This window comes from Octopus sinensis, unplaced genomic scaffold, assembly GCF_006345805.1.
Source record: "Octopus sinensis unplaced genomic scaffold, ASM634580v1 Contig13711, whole genome shotgun sequence".
Taxonomy (NCBI): domain Eukaryota; kingdom Metazoa; phylum Mollusca; class Cephalopoda; order Octopoda; family Octopodidae; genus Octopus; species Octopus sinensis.
Window position 1 is genome coordinate 115,455 of NW_021833032.1, and position 17,046 is coordinate 132,500.

Below are 17,046 nucleotides of genomic sequence, written 5' to 3' on the forward strand. Positions count from 1 at the left end.
TAACCCAAATATACAGAACATATTAAAAATCACCAACAAACCACCATCACAAATGAAACCTACACCCATACAATGACAAAACTCCCCCCTCTATACCCAATTTACACCCACATAGCAATTCCAATATATTCATCCATACATGGACGCACGTGCGTGAAGCACATGCACACAATAAATACGTACAACCCCCCAATACACACTCATATACATACGTATCAAGCTCGACATCCACAGCAATACGCTTACACCCACTCACACCCAGATGGGTGAATTGCACAACCAGTGAACGCACACACACACGTGTGCGTATTTTGATTGTGCAACTCGCCCATATGCATGTATGCGGGCGCGATTACATTGTTGCACATATCGAGCCCAACTAGCATGCATATGTACATGTGAGGGGGTACACGTACATGCCGTGCGCGTGTACCCCCTGCATTTATACCGTGCGTGTATATACACATGGAGACTACCACACAGGTACAAATGTGTATAGTAATGGGAGCCCCATCACTACACTCAATGTATACTCTCACCCATCCGCACGGATTGAAAGCGAATATCCGGTGTATATGTTGAGGCTTATATGTAGCGCTGTGGAGTTGAACGTCGTTGAAATTGTGAATGAATGGGTGGAGTTGGGAATTGTAACCGGGTGGTGGGCTAGCGTTGCTTGGAATTGGGAATGGAATAGTGTAGTAGTAAGGCAGGCATCGAGAATAGATTTGGGTTACTGCAAGTTGTTTGTTAGAGCTGCTAAGATGAGCTAAAGCTCATAATTGTATATAATAATTTATTATGGCAGTTTTATTAAAGAAACCATTCATAATAAATTTTTTTAAGTAGTGTTGGTTTGCCACGTGGATATAGTTTTTAGTTCCATTTATTCTATTTCTCCATTCATAATTTTAAATGACGTTTACTTTCCATGGCGCGTATTCTTTTTTTACATAAGTTATATTTCTATGGTAACGTAATTTTGGTTTGGTTTTTTTAACGGCTAAGAATTTAATTTCACTTCATAATTTGAAACTGACTTGTAAGTATGTATTTTATTTCTCCTTATGTCATATTGTTATTTTTGATATTCTGGTTAATTACGATGTATTTAATGTTGTTTTTTATTGGAGTGTTTATGTATATGAGATTGTGTGTGAGTTTTCAGTTGTATAATTTATTTATCTGTATGAGTGTGGGTGTGTAAATATTGTTGTATATATCGATTTAGTGAGTATGTATATGCGTATATGTGAGGGAGTATATGTATCTGTTGTGTGTGTGTGTTTTTCGTGTGTGTGTGTTTGTGTGTGAATGTGTATATGGGTTTGTTATTAGGTTTTGGGATGTATGTATTAATTTGTCTGTGTGGGGAGGGAGTGGGTTTTTGTGTATATTGAGGTTTATAAGTTAGTATAGGTATGTGTATAAGTCGTGGGTCTGTGGTTTACGTGTGTGTTTTTTTGTGTGTGAATGTTTAGGTTAGGGGGATTGCTATATAGGTTTGTTATAGAGTTCAAAGGGAGATTTTATCGTTATATGTTTTTAAGAGTTTTGGTTTATCATGGTTTTTTTAGGGAATTCGTGGTAATTTGTCTATTTTCGATGTTGGTTGTTTTATTACATTGTTTCATTCATAATTTTTGAGTGGTGTTCGTTTTGCCACGTGAATATTATTTTTAATTCCATTTATTCCATTTCTCCATTCATTATTTTAAAAGATGTTCGTTTCCAGAGCGGTTATACTTTATACATATGTTAAGTTCCTTGGTAAAGTAATTTTGTTTGGTGTATATGTTGAGGCTTATATATACTTGTGGGTGTGTGTGAGTGGGGTGGGTGTTTGTATTTGTTATGGTGTGTGGTTTACGTCTGTGTATTTGTGTGTGAATGTATAGGTTAAAGGATTGCTATATAAGTATGTTATAGTGTTTAGTAAAGGGAGGTTTTATCATTTATGTTTTGTGAGTTTTAGCTTATCATGGTAGTTTTATAAAAGAATCCATTCATAATTTTTGTGTTTATTTGTCTGTGTGGGGTTGAGTGGGTTTTGGAGTATATGTTGAGGTTTATATGTATGCATAGGTATGTGTAAGTGGTGTGGGTATTTGTATATGTCGTGGGTGTGTGTTTACGTGTGTGTATTTGTGTGTGAATGTTTAGTTAGGGGGATTGCTATATAGGTATGTTATAGAGTTTAGTAAAGGAGATTTTATCATTATATGTTTTTATGAGTTTTGGTTATCATGGTAGGTTTGTTAAGGAATTCGTAGTAATTTGTGTCTATTTGCGATGTCTATTGTTTTATTTTGCATTGTTTCATTCATAATTTTTAAGTAGTGTTCGTTTTACCAAGTGAATATAATTTTTAATTCCATTTATTCCATTTCTCTCCGTTCATAATTTTAAGTGATGTCCGTTTCTAGAGCGTGAATGTGGGTTGTATGTGTGTGTGTGTGGGAGTATGAATAAGTATTGTGTTGAAGTATTTAGCTATTTTATTTATTTATAGTTGCCTAGACGTTTTTATGTGTATGTATAGGGATAATATATATAGGGTGTGATTTAGTGTATGTAGTTAGATATGGTTATATATAATTAGGTATATGTGTATGGGTGTATATATAGTTTATTATTATATTATTATTATTTTTTGTTTTTTTTTATATTTTTATTTTATATTTTATATTTTATATTTAATTGTTGATAGGTTTATTTTAGTTTATATATTGTTTATATATTGATTATATATGGATTATATATAGGTTATATTGGATTATATATTTTATTTCTTCATTCATACTTTAATTATTTTAAAATTATTATTTTTATATTTTAAAATATTGATATTTTAGATTGGAAGTCCACCTGAAGATTGTCGATCAAGACAAGAAACAATTGTAGTGGCGGTTTTTTTGACTATTTATTAAAATTTTATGTATTGATTAAGTCTTTCCTAGTTTGTTTTGCAAAATAGTGTTTTGTCTCTAATAATATTTTATAATATTTTACTATAAAATTGGATTTAATCCTAAATCTGATTTTTCCCTGTAAATTGGATTTATTCCCTAATATTATTATATATATATATATATATATATATATATGTATATATACATTGCAAATAAGAAAATGAAGAAGCACATTAGTTGGTTCATCAACTTTAGGACATTAAAATGTTGACTATTTATCAAAAACGACACCAAAGTAACATACATACATATAGTATATTATTCAATGCATATAATACGAGCAGTTATTAAAAAACCTGAATATAAATTATCAATTATATATATATATATATATATATAATATGTGTGTGTGTGTTGTATATATATATATATATTATATATATATATATATATAATATATATATATATATATACATACATATATACATACATAATATATATGTATGTATATATAAATACAAACATACATACACACACATATATATATATATATATACATCATTTTGTGAGGAGGGAATTAGTTGATTACATCGACGGCAGCGTTCAACTGATACTACTTATTGCCAAACTAATGAGGTAGTCCATAGATATAGGAGGAATTCTGCTGTTGATTAGCTCAGATCGCCTCTAGCTAGCTATATAACGCACAAATCTGTGTCCATAAACCTTCGAACGGGATAGGTCATCAACTTCCCCTTGCTTGCTTGGCATCAACAGACCGGTTTCGGGGTAGTTGCTCCTTATCAAAGTGGAGCAGCCGAGGCCAGCAGGGGTCACTGTTGACCTCTGTTCAGCATTCGTTCTATTTCTCTGGACTGCCAAGTTAGTTTGGCAATACGTATTAATACCTCTTACTGCTGAGATTTTGAAATTATAACATTTCTATTTCTGAAAATCAGGGAATGTGTTTCACTGAATAGAATCTTCAAACAGAGGTCGACCCCTACTGAACTCGGCTGCTCCACATTGATAAAGAGCAATTACTCCGAAACCGGTCAGTGAGTGTGAAACCAGCAGAGGGAAATCGATGACTTCCCCTCTTCGAAGGTTTTTGCACGCAGATTTGTGCGTCATGTAGCTAGTAAGATGCGATCCCTTCTCGGAGCTCATCAACAGCAGCATTCGTCCTACTTCTCTAGACTACTACGTTTGTTTGTCAATAAATATTAATACCCAGTACTGGTGCTGTATCTCTACTTAAGAGAGACTTAGAAATTATAACATTTCTACTTTTGAATATCAATGACAGTTTCATTGAATATACACACGCACACACATATATATATTAGGAGAGATATCAGAAGAGATAACTGGGATTAACATGGATTTCAGTCATGGATTTCAGTCATGCGAAGGTGGAACATCACCTTTAGTCGAACAAATCAACTCTTTGTACTTATTCTGTCGGTATTTCGCCAACCGCAAGTATATATATATATAATATATATATATATTATATATATATATATATATATATATATATATATATAAATATTAGGGAATAAATCCAAATTTACAGGGAAAAAATCAGATTTAGGATTAAATCCAATTTTATAGTAAAATATTATATAATATTAATTCGAGACAAAACCACTATTTTGCAAAACAAACAAGGAAAGACTTAATCAATACATAAAAAATTTTAATATAAAGAAATAAACCGCCACTACAATCGTTTCATGTCTTCAATGACATTCGTCAGGTGGATTTTCGATCTCCTAATCTGTTTTAATTTATGAACTAAATTAAAACAGATTAGGAGATCGAAAATCCACCTGACGAATGTCATTGAAGACATGAAACGATTGTAGTGGCGGTTTATTTCTTTATATTAAAATTTTTATGTATTGATTAAGTCTTTCCTTGTTTGTTTTGCAAAATAGTGGTTTTGTCTCGAATTAATATTATATATATATATATATATATTATATATATATATATATATATATATATATATATATATATATATATATTATATATGTATAAACTTAGATAAACTTAGATATGTTTCGACCAAAGGGGACGTATAGCCCGTGGTCCAAGTCTTGGATGAACCTTGAAGCTAATGTTAGGTCGTTTGGGCAAAGTTGGCGGTATATTTTCCACATCGTACAAATGATGTACCGCTCAAGGCGACGCTGGAGGGAGTAAAGTTTCAAGGCTTTAAGGCGATCCCAATAATCGAGAGCAGCCATGCCTTCAATTTGTTTAGTGAGAGCCCTCTGGGGTGACTCAATTCTGGAGATGTTTTGTCTTGTGTGAGGAGACCACAGTGGTATATATATATATATATATATATATATATGTGTGTGTGTCTGTGTGTCTGTGTGTAGTTTCTCCTGATGACCCCACAAGCCTGCTAGTTTCCAGTATTATCAGTGTCTTTTTCCGAACCGCTAGGTTATGGCGAGGTAAACACAGCAACATCAGTTGCCAGAAAATTTTAATGACATTCATAGATTTTATAAAGGAGTTCATTCTACAAAAACATAAATCACCAGTTTAGCATTATTTCCCTTTATTTGAGTTGTTCCACAATTTTCGCGCTTTTTGTGAGAGCAAAATACAAATAGAAAAGACCATCAAATAGCTTCCATAGTATTCTTCGTTGAATTTCTAACAACTGAAATAATTGTAAATGAAAGTCGTAACATGCTCTTATAGTCTTCATTAATAATTTTCTTTAAATATCTCACATGTATTGATTCCAACCTTAACACTTTTACATTTGGTTTACACCACAAAGTGTTTATTTCCTCTTATTCTTATACATTACATATTTGGTTCCTAATACGAATATTTTTGTATTGTATAGATTACTCGTTATTTCAACGCAATTTGCAGTGTCAAACATGTTCAGCTTTTACGTGCAAGGAATCAGAAATGACAAACTGTATAGGCGATGAGGTAAGCTGAAATGTTACATTCTTCTTTTTAATATACACTTAACCCTCACTTAAAGCCAATATGGCTACGTAACCTGTCCCAAGATTTAGCAAGTTGTTATAGGTGCCCATGAAATCGTAAGTAGATACATACATCCTCTCAGTCTTTCCATCCTTGAATCAGCAGAACATAGATTAGTGGAATGTGTGAACATACGTGTCTTGGAGTCAGCTTGGAAGCTTGTTCAGGGACCTCCGATCGCATGACTTATGAGATATTCCTGTATCTTAGAATTTTCGTTTGAACGATGGCTATGTTATCAGGCAAGTCACTGATTTCAAAGTACGGGCAGTTATTCTCCACATCTGTGCTACCAGATGCTCCACAACGATGTTCTGAAAGCAATGCATTCGTACAGTGAAGGTGGTATTCCCAGTTTAGTAGTTGTGTGATACCTCTGTGTGAAGGGGGATCGATTTCTCAGGGCATCAGAAAGTTTTCCTAGGGAACCCTCGATCTCAATTAGGTGAATTTGAAACTGCACTTTATACACAAGGCTGTGTGAGAGTAATGCAAAGAAGGGGCTACAGAGAACATCGAAATCCTGCTTTAACGGTTCCAGGGGTCTATAGATTTACGACTGGATTTTACTGATGTAACTGTACAGACTCGGAGCATCCCAGATTGGTCATCTTAATCGGATCTTGAAAGAGTGTTAGGCCAGCAGATAAGGATAGTGTAGGATACCCTTAGTTTGAAGTGGAAGTTGGACGTGTGTCTTCGAACTTGCAAAGATTACAGGGGTTACACTAATAAATTTGTGAAGCAATACAATAGTTGAAAGGGATTATCATCCACGACCAGTGGTAGTGCGTCCTTAAAGGGACGAAGAGGACATTTAAGTTAAAGAGCGTTTAGCGAAGTGCTATCGATAGGGTCCACGCAGAGATATGAAGCTTTCCCACAGCATTTCGTTCATCTGTTCGGGACAGGCAATGGATCGGAGACAGTAGTGTTCTGCAGTACTTATATCGATGGACTATCGGCAGATGTGAAATGTAGCGAGAAGCCGATTACATCATTTGAAATATTGAGAGCAATAGACTCTTGCACAAGGCGTAAATAGTCCAGTTTGGATGGTCTGCCTTTCAGGTTTTAGTAATACATGCCAGACGAAATCATTCTGCAGTCACTCGTTCAATGTCCGGATATTGCTGATTTGTGGAGTTATGATAAACAACTCCTGTCTGATGGGGGACGGTTCTGGCTATCAACCGAGTACAGCATGATGAATGCTCCGCCACCAAACTTTAATCAGAGTAGGGAAAGTAGTTTTCCTCTGTCTGGTGACTATAACGAAGGAGGTTGAGTGTAAGATGTAAGTTATGAGTTCTAAGACATTCCTCTTTTGGTCGACGCCTCATTGACCTCTTCAAGATTCAATTACGAAATAAATTGTGTGTGGAGAGGAAGGTGCTGTCCATAAGTGAATTTATTGAAAGGTTGGTGAAAACGGTTGACGTTGCAAGAGCGAATGGCACTGCTCTAAACGTATAGACCCGTGTGACGGAAGAAAATTAATTGGAGAGGGCAGTTGCCCTTAATATTCAGGGTGAGGTTGGATGGTGGGGTTCTTCGATTGGTTCCAGAGGTCCTCCTTCATTACGAGGATCACATCACCATCGTCTTTAAACTCGTATGCCATTCTCTTTTATATTGTATACCGTGCATGCTTATTTGCATATATTTACGATTCCATTCTATGAGCATCCACACACTTTATGTCTTTATTTGTATTGGTCACTCATCAGTCGCCCATTACCAAAATACAAAAATGATTATTACAATCATTATTATTGGGATAAATCCAACTTTACCAGAAATAATTACTTCACGTTTTTTTTAAAGTTTATAAATTATTAAGACGTCAGCAACATAGAATTTTCGCTGAAAACAATAAAGTTTCTAAAACGGGTAGAGAGATGCGAAGGATTGCCTTGGTCTGATGTTACAACACCAATCATGATAACAGGAGATGTGGGTTCGAATTCCGCAGGTAGCCTCCGACACCATTTTTATCCAAAGGGTTTTCTAAACCAATATTAATACTCTATTATTTATAGCTTGCCTAATTCAAGATTCATCGTTTCAAGAAAGAATTATCAAGAAGTGTGATGTTTTTCAGTGATTCTTCATGATCTGGGATATTTTCTCTCCAACTTTTATGCGAATATTGTGTATCTTCATTTTATTGCAATAGAATATGCATGCCGAGGAGAAGCATATACTACACCTTTTTTTCCCCAAAACCTAAGTGTTTAAGTCCAGCCCTTTTTTTGATTATCCTTATTTACGGCAGTTACCGCTGCGCTTGTTTCTGTTGTTGCTGAGGTTCACACCTAAGATATTTCGTACACTTTCTATGAAGACTTCACTGTGCAATACGCAAAAAGTATCGGTTAAATGATAAGGTTTTCAATGGAATTTATCATTTCTTTTTTTCTGCGTTTGGGAATGGGTGACAGAGCGGTGTTGATATGGTTTCGTTACGTATCTCCAAAGTATATCACACATCATTTACAAGCGATAAATATAAGTAAAATCTCCAGAACATTGCTTATGCAGTTGTCTTTCAAGACTTGATCAGTTTGTATCGATCCGATCCAATTCGTTGCTTTTCGATAAGTTTTTGAATTATCATTCATTTAACTTTCGCGCATTCTAAATATTCCCTATGCTGTTGCTGTTGCTTGCAGCAGCAGTAGTAGTAGTATCATCATCAACAGAAGTAGTAGTAGTATATGATTTTTGTATTTATTGCAACAGCCTGTATGTGAAAATAAGATAACGATGAAGGGTGTTACACTGGAGTTTGAAAAATCCTGCAGCACATACAGAAAATGTATTGCAGCTCTGAGAAACAATCCCTTTACATGCAATAACTGGACCAGTGGCGCTTCTTGTGTTAGTTGTTGCACCGGAAACTTATGTAACGGGAACCATTCCATTGGTAAGCGATGTTTATTTTATAATATAAGTTAACCTGATTTATTAGACGTGAGTGCTTAATAAGAAAATTGTATAATAGTTAATATATGAAAAGGTATAATTGCCGTAATCAGTTTTCAAAATTTATTGCGTTCCCATTAAAGGTGCGTACATCACTCGACCAATCCCAGAGAAACAAGTAACACAGCTGTTTATATAAACAACAGTTCTTGTAACTTCAGACACCTGGAGACACTAATTTGTATATTATTACTATACAACACTTTATTTAAAATCGGACATTCTGTCAACAAAAATGTCAGTCGACAATGCACACACACATACACGCACGCACACACACGCATACACACACGCACACATAACACACACTCACACATATACACGTATATATATTTATGTGTGTGTGCGTTTTAGTTGATGTGTCGGCTGCGTTTCAGGTTTAGGAGAATATATTCTTAAAAACACCTGAACGTAAGTTAGAGGGAAGTGAAGCAACTTACATCAAGTCCCCTTTTCTGAGTGACAGACTATGATGCATGGTCATTGTTGTGACTTTCAATGTCACGTACCGAACAAGATCTGCTGCAAGTTATATCACTGACTATAACTATATGTTAAATGGCTTAAACTCTAATCCATAATTGAATCCTTTTCCGTGGTATCAAATACTGGGAAATGCCAATAGAGGATATTAATCTTTATATGAAACAGAATATTCAAAAATGAAATAGAAGCAGCACTCGTGTTATAAGCTTCATCGATCACATACTTAATGTGTTATGTGTTTGAAGGTAGACTGCGATTCAACGAAGCGGGTATCATCCTGTCAAATTACAAGTTGTTAAGCATCGACGCCCATCCCCACTGAATGGAATTTGGGGCGTGTTGTCTAGCCTGTCCATGACTTTCAGGTGCTTAAAAAAACCCGGTGGTTTGTAGTAGTAATACACATCACGCTGTTTCGGAGCCTACTATGCAACAAATCGTCTTCCTTAGTCGAAGATATATGTAATTTAGAGATGTTTCGGCCAAAGATGGGTCCAGGTCATGTCTAACTTAATAGTACAGCCTAATGGGATTTGCTAAATCCTTCTTATATGTCATATTTTGTGGTATCATGGCCCATTCGAGTAAGGAGTTCTTGTTGATTTATTTGTATCCAGGAATATGTGGTTTACTGACATCCCTTGAAGAAATTCCTCTAGATTCCCTTCAAATGTTATGGGGTCCTTTCTCTCATTGATCTGTTTTGAGACAATGTTAAATAGGGCAGGGCATGTTGAGGAAAAGAATTTGTGTGGCTGTGTTTGTGTTTTGTGATTCTGAATTGTGTATGGCCAAAGGTCCTAACCTTGGATGGATTCTGAAACTAAATTTGAGGTCGTTGGGGGAATGCTGATGGAATATTCTCTATATCGTTCAAATGATATATTGCTCACGGCGGCGCTGGAGATAATAGAATATATATATATATATATATATATGTGTGTGTGTGTGTGTGTGTGTGTGTGTGTGTGAGTGTGTGTGTGTGTGTGTGTGCGTTTGCGTATTAAAAATGTAGCATATGATAAACAAGACGAAAATAGAGAGTATATACATATAATCTAATTTATTAACTTATAGATAATTAACTTATAGATAATCAGTTTTACTCAATACCGATTACAAATTTATAAAAATTAAATGAAATTTGCAGTTAGAATATTATATGAGCAAACTCTCAACCGGGCTAATTGACATAAAAAGATTAGATGTTGTTTCATTGAGATTTTAAACCCAACTGAACCAAGTAAAAATAAATAAGACAATTTATCCTTTATAAATGTGTACGTGTATAGATTTTACTACATCTGTTGTGTGTGTCTTGTTCCTAATCTCAATGATACCCTTCTATTTTTCTATCCTCCCATAGGCTGGACCAATTTCTTTCTGTTTCATCTAATTTACAATTCAACATTAAAAACTCCAGCGAATACAAACCATCTGCTGTAAACGTATCTAGAGCCGTGAGTATCTATTAATTCCCTGGCGCTGTTTGTCTCTCTGCTTCACTCTCTTCACAGACTTACTCATACGTATACGTGTGTATATATTTATTCACTCTCTGTGTTTATTTCCTCGTTCTGTTGAAGAGCGTAGGCTCGAAACATAAAAGACTTCCTCATCTTCCCGAGCGATAAACTGATACACCAGTTTGTTGTTTATACACCTGTCTTCGTCTTTTGTTTTTCTGTAAATTTCAACTCTATATGTATATATATATATACATCAACACTGACACACACACACATACATACATGTATACATACATACATACATACATATATATATATATATATATATATATATATAACAGCGTTTATCAATTGAACATGGACAATTAAATTACACCAGAAAATTACATATAATAGAAATATTAAAAATAAAATAACAATAATTTACCGATGATTACATAAATTGCAAAATAATAATAAAAACGTATATATTTGGTAGAATAACGACGCGTGTTTCGTGGCTATATTTAAGAAATGATTACAGTAAAATAATTAATAGTAGTATTAAAATCACTTCGATATAAATATAGCCAATCATCAGGTTAAAATAAACTACAATAATAAAATAATTAATAAATATACGTAAAATATATTTTTGATATATATATATATATATATATATATATACATATAAAATACTAAATATAGATTAAGTGAAAATTAAAAAGAATACTTAAATTATACAATACTTGAAAGTTAATTAATATACACAATGCTAGTACAAGCCATTAATATTGTAATCAAAATAAGAAATCGTTCAAATATAGACAAACTCATTAAATAAGCTAAATATATAATTAATATATATATATATGAGTAGTATATAAAGATTTAATATATCACTCAATAATATAGTTGACTAAATATCAATTAATATAATACCTAATTATCTTAAATTTAATATTACTTAATAAATATACCACCTAATTATTAAATAATATATTGTCGAACAAATTTAATTCTCAAATTAAATTAAATGTAATACGTTAGATCCCTTTATAAAATAAAATAAATCTTTCTAAATAAATAGATATAATAATTAATATCTTGTTTAACTTATAACTATCAATATATATAAAAATGATATAATGGCGAAACATTTAAGCCCCATAAATTAAAGAAAGATGCAAAAATATTAGAACAAATGAACAATACACTATGAAGATATTCAACCACAACCGCCACTTTTCTACAAATCCACTCAATAACAATAAGAAGAAGAACGATCAAACTCAAAATAATACAAGATCCAAAAGATATTGATAAACAAACTATATGACGAAGTTCAACGATTAAATTAATCTGGATTTTAAATGTATAAAATGTATAAAAATATGTTGTAGGGTCTTATTACCTAATGCTATTACTAGTCATGAATAATACAATCAAAAATAGGAAATATTACAAATATACACAAATCCATTATATAAACTATTTTATTAATATCTATGTGTAATACCTTTAGATTTAATATTTCACACATTAATAAATTTAAAAATAATATTAATTAAAATAAAGACTAATTTACTTAAATGTAATACTCCTTAATAAAAATATTACCTAATTATTAAAACAATTATAGTGTAACGAAACTAATTCTAAATTTTGCAATTTACTTAATCATCGGCATATTATTGTAATTTTATTTTTAATATTTCTATTATATGTAATTTTCTAGATGGTGTAATTTAATTGTTCATTTTGAATTGATAAAAGGTGTTTTTTCTAATTTTATACATATATATTGTATTTTGTTAAATTTGATTTAGTATTTCAAAAATTGCATTTTTCCCTACATATATATATGTATGTATGTATGTATGTATGTATGTATGTATGTATGTATGTATGTATGTATGTATGTATGTATGTATGTGTATATATGTATGTGTGTGCGTGTGCATGTGTGTGTGTATGTGTGTGTATGAGTAGCTATTTATTCTGTCTGAAGAAACACGTGCTGTCCAATTTAGAAATCAGTAGTTCTCTAATTCTTTTCAGAAAATAAATGAATTTAGATTTGATGAGATTTAGTGTTAGTAAAGGAATGGGATAATGTAAGAGATTTGTATTTATCTATTATATAACGAATCTGGTTTGGGGAAAAAAGCATACGACGCACTACTATTTCTATTACACAAGACTCAATGCTCTATATTAAAGGCTCACGATGAACTGCTACCAACAGGAATTGCCAATCACTCACAGCTCTTTAATTTATGACAATGAGTCAGTCTACATTTACATACTTGGGGTGGGGTCGGAATTCTTTCATGACATATTCGGTTTTTAGAATCAGTCTCTCATTTCTTCTCCTTTTTTAAGAATTGAACTCTGATGCGAGTTTTGATATCTCTTAAGTTTAGGGTTCAGCTGTAGTGTTTTCAATCTGTTCCGTTTTCTGCTACTAGAACGTGTAGTTACAAATTGTTTTGGTATTGGTACCTCAAACGTGACATACAATACATCCATCGGTATTTCATTTCATTTCTCGTTACTGTTTTATCCGGGCGTTTTTTCTTCTTAGGCTGGTTAAAATGTTTTTGTATTGGAAATTGTTTATTAACAGGAATATCATTCTTCCAAATTGTTTAATAATCACACCGTCGTCCAGCTTTCTTTTCCATATCTGTAGGTTTGAAAATAACTTTGTCACCTAACTTTCTAAGTATTTTTGTTGTTCGCCACTTTTTATTTTCACTCAGTATCAACTTATGGAAAACAGATCTGACCATTCTAGCAAACATCAATTCTGCAGGTGACATTCCCGACGGTGTATTCAGATTAGGTTTTACTCGATATACTCTTAGAAATGGTTGGAGTGCAAAATCTTCTGTCATTTCATTGTTCGCCTTTTTGAATGTCTTCTTGAAAGTTTTAGCAAAATGCTCCACTTGTCCATTTGACCTGGGATGATAGGACGAAGTAGTTTACGTAAAACAGAAGAATAAGAAACTAAGAGTTTGCGCAGATTTTTCAACTGCGTGTAATGATTGTGAAGTTGCACATAACTACCAGTCTGGAGGGAGTGTTTGCAAACTTCAAATGACCGATGTTCCACTCTAAACTGGATCTCTGGGAGGTGAATATATAAATATAAGTAGCGGTGGAATGCACACACTTATTAACAATTAACACACATCGTGGCTTATCTAACTTTAAGCGACTTCCTTCCGGCGTTAAATTGGCTCCTGCTATATTTCAGCAAATGTTTGATGCAATACTTTGTGATGATTTTTCTTTGATTTTTTTTTCTGTTTGCTAATTTTTTCTTTCATAATTCTTTTTTCGTATCTTTTCCATTTGAACGGCACATGTCAACACAATTTCTAGTTAACTAGATGATTTTAATAAAGAGCGAAACTCGGGAACAACTGTTTGAACACGTGAAAAGAGTATTTGAGAATATAAGAGAATATGGATTCAAGTTAACGGAGGAAAATGTGATTTTTTTAATAAATCAAATATAGGCGCAGGAGTGGCTGTGTGGTAAGTATTTTGCTTACCAACCACATGCTTCCGGGTTCAGTCCCACTGCATGGCACCTTGGCTAAGTGCCTTCTACTATAATAGCCTCAGGCCGACCATAGCCTTGTTAGTGGTAGGCGGAAACTGAAAGAAGCCCGTCGTATAACCGTGAGCGTATAATGTATATGATATAGAAAAATATGTAACACGAATACGAGGTAAACAATTTGTAAGGTTTACACTAAGGAAAGAGAAATAAATAACAGGAAAATGGGAGGAACATGTTGAGAGAAAAATACGTTGGAATGTTGGACTACATCTCCGCTAGGTTTTCTTATTCGTTCATCTTACGATGTCTTGCCATCGCCTACAAACCTAGTAAGAAGGAACGTCTCAGAAAATGATATATGCAAATACGGAAAAGATGGAACCCTGAAACATATTCTTTCCAATTCTTCATTGGCATTCAACAGATATAAATGGGGACATAAACTGCTCCTGAAGTTTATCTTCAATGCTATAAAGAAGCAAATTGTTCAAATCAACAGTGGAAGAAAATCATTGAAAAACTAACCAGAGATTTCATTACCTTTGTGCTCTCAGGACAGCCGATCCGTTTCAAGAAAATTCCTGTGAGCAATGAAAATGGCACGGCTAATGGAAGGTGGCTGTAGATTTATCAGGGTGCCAAGGATTCTCTCCCAACACAGTTACGGAAAAGAAAATGGATATCATAATGCGGTATGAAAAAAATAAAGTGGAGAATCTAGTCGAGTTAACGGTTCTTCGCGAAGATAACACGGACGCCGCTCGGGCTCGAAAGACTGACCGTTGTGTAAACCTCCTCAACGAATGTGAAGATGGAGGCTGGAAAACTGAGCATTTTCCAATTGAAGTCGGATTTAGACGATTCCTTGAACGCAGTGCCAGGTGTCTCTTGTTATCGTTAAAGCAAACTCGTCATAAAGTAAATACCACCATGAACGACATCGAAACTACAGTGGATTTGGTTAAAAAGAGACGATGGCTAGAAGAATATTGAGCTATCTTTGATAACCAGATCATCTAGCCAGCGGGGCTCATGTCAGTGCGTGGTGGTGCGCAATGATGTCGACAGGTAGGCCTCGAAACGGCGCGCATTCTCTCCTGATGACGCATACACTTGCTGGCTTCTGGTTCGCATAACTTTCGACTGGTAGCATTTGCATCTGCAAATTGTTTGTAAAACGTCTTCCTATATGGTGAGCTGTATTTTTACCTCATAATTTTCTTCTACATTTATTTGCAGCAGTACACACATAAATACATACAAATATGTGTATGTTTGTGTGTGCGCATATATATATATATATATATATATATATATATATATATATATATATATATATATAATATATATATATATATATATGTAGGTATATAATACTTTCTTCTATCTATTCATACATTTCTACACATCTGAGTATGTGCATATAAATATTTATGCATGTGTGAATATACTCAGAGCGAATAGAAAAGAAAATGTAGTAAGAAAATGACACTTAAGCAATGAACTCCATTTACTAATATTAACCCACCTCAAAGTGAGATGATGTCCTGTGATATTTTCGTTGGAAATGTGAGCTTTGATTCATGAGCACTATCTTTTGAATTTTTGTCATTCTGAGGTTTCCTGGTATCTCAGCTGGGTAGCAATCAGCCCTTTTTGCAATCATTCCCAGGGCACTTATGTCAAGAGGTATTGTTTTAGTCTTCAGGTTCCATATTTTGCTACTTTCTATTTCAAAATCTTTATACTTGGTCAGTTTCTGGTAGGTCTTGAAAGATACGTTTATATTAATTGTGACAGTCGTATCAATGAGGAGGCATGATTTTTGTCTGAAGTCTTTCAATATAATGTCTGGCCTATTTGCTTCTATATTTCTGACATCTTGAATGAAGAAATTACTCCAGATGAGTGAGATGTGATCATTTTCAAGCACTGGCGGTGATTTGTGTTCCCACCGGTATTTATTATGGGGCAAGTCCAGGTTTTTGCAAATTATCCAGCGAATATATTGTGCTGCTCTATCATGCCTGTTGCACATGGAGACAAAATGATCAATGGTTTCATTTTGTTGTTGACATACACGACATGTTGGGCTACTGCCGTTCTCTAATATGTTGACCTGATAGTTCCTTTGTAGGTAGGAATTGATCTCGGGTTGCTATGAGTAACCTTTCTATTTCAGATTTTAAGCCAGAAGCCATTACCCATTGATGGGTAAGGGCTTTGCCAACATCTGCATTATTCGATCGCTTTGGGTATTTACCATTAAGAGGATTTTCGTGCCATTTATGAGTCAGAATATCTAAGGCATCAGTTTTAGCACAGATTTTCATACGCTTAGTTTTTTCTGCGCTTCTTTCTAGTACGTCTAATTCTGGAATTTGTTGTATTTGGAATTCACTTAGATATACCTTTGCCTGTTTTGTTACTGAATATGATGCTTTCTTGTTTCCATGTTTTGAGACAAGCTTTTAACATCCAGTCCCAGAGTTTTTCAGGTAGGTGTCTAGACCAATTGTGGCAATCTTCATTGTTAATACCAGTTGTAAAAGTCCACAGCTTCAATCTTTTCTTGGCAGACAAAGTTGTTCTATATTTGCCTTAGGGT

The 17,046-nt window shown here is 33.8% G+C and overlaps 1 protein-coding gene across 1 annotated transcript in view; it reads left to right on the forward strand.

Moving 5' to 3' along the window:
• The first annotated feature begins 301 nt into the window (after positions 1 to 301).
• The window catches only part of LOC115229859 (adhesion G-protein coupled receptor G6-like), a 41,060-nt gene continuing 24,315 nt past the window's right edge, over positions 302 to 17,046 (forward strand). The window contains exons 1-3 of the mRNA XM_036499359.1: positions 302 to 306; positions 5,637 to 5,641; positions 10,754 to 10,873. The gene's annotated coding sequence lies outside the window, so the exon portion shown is untranslated. The remainder of the gene's footprint in view (positions 307 to 5,636; positions 5,642 to 10,753; positions 10,874 to 17,046) is intronic.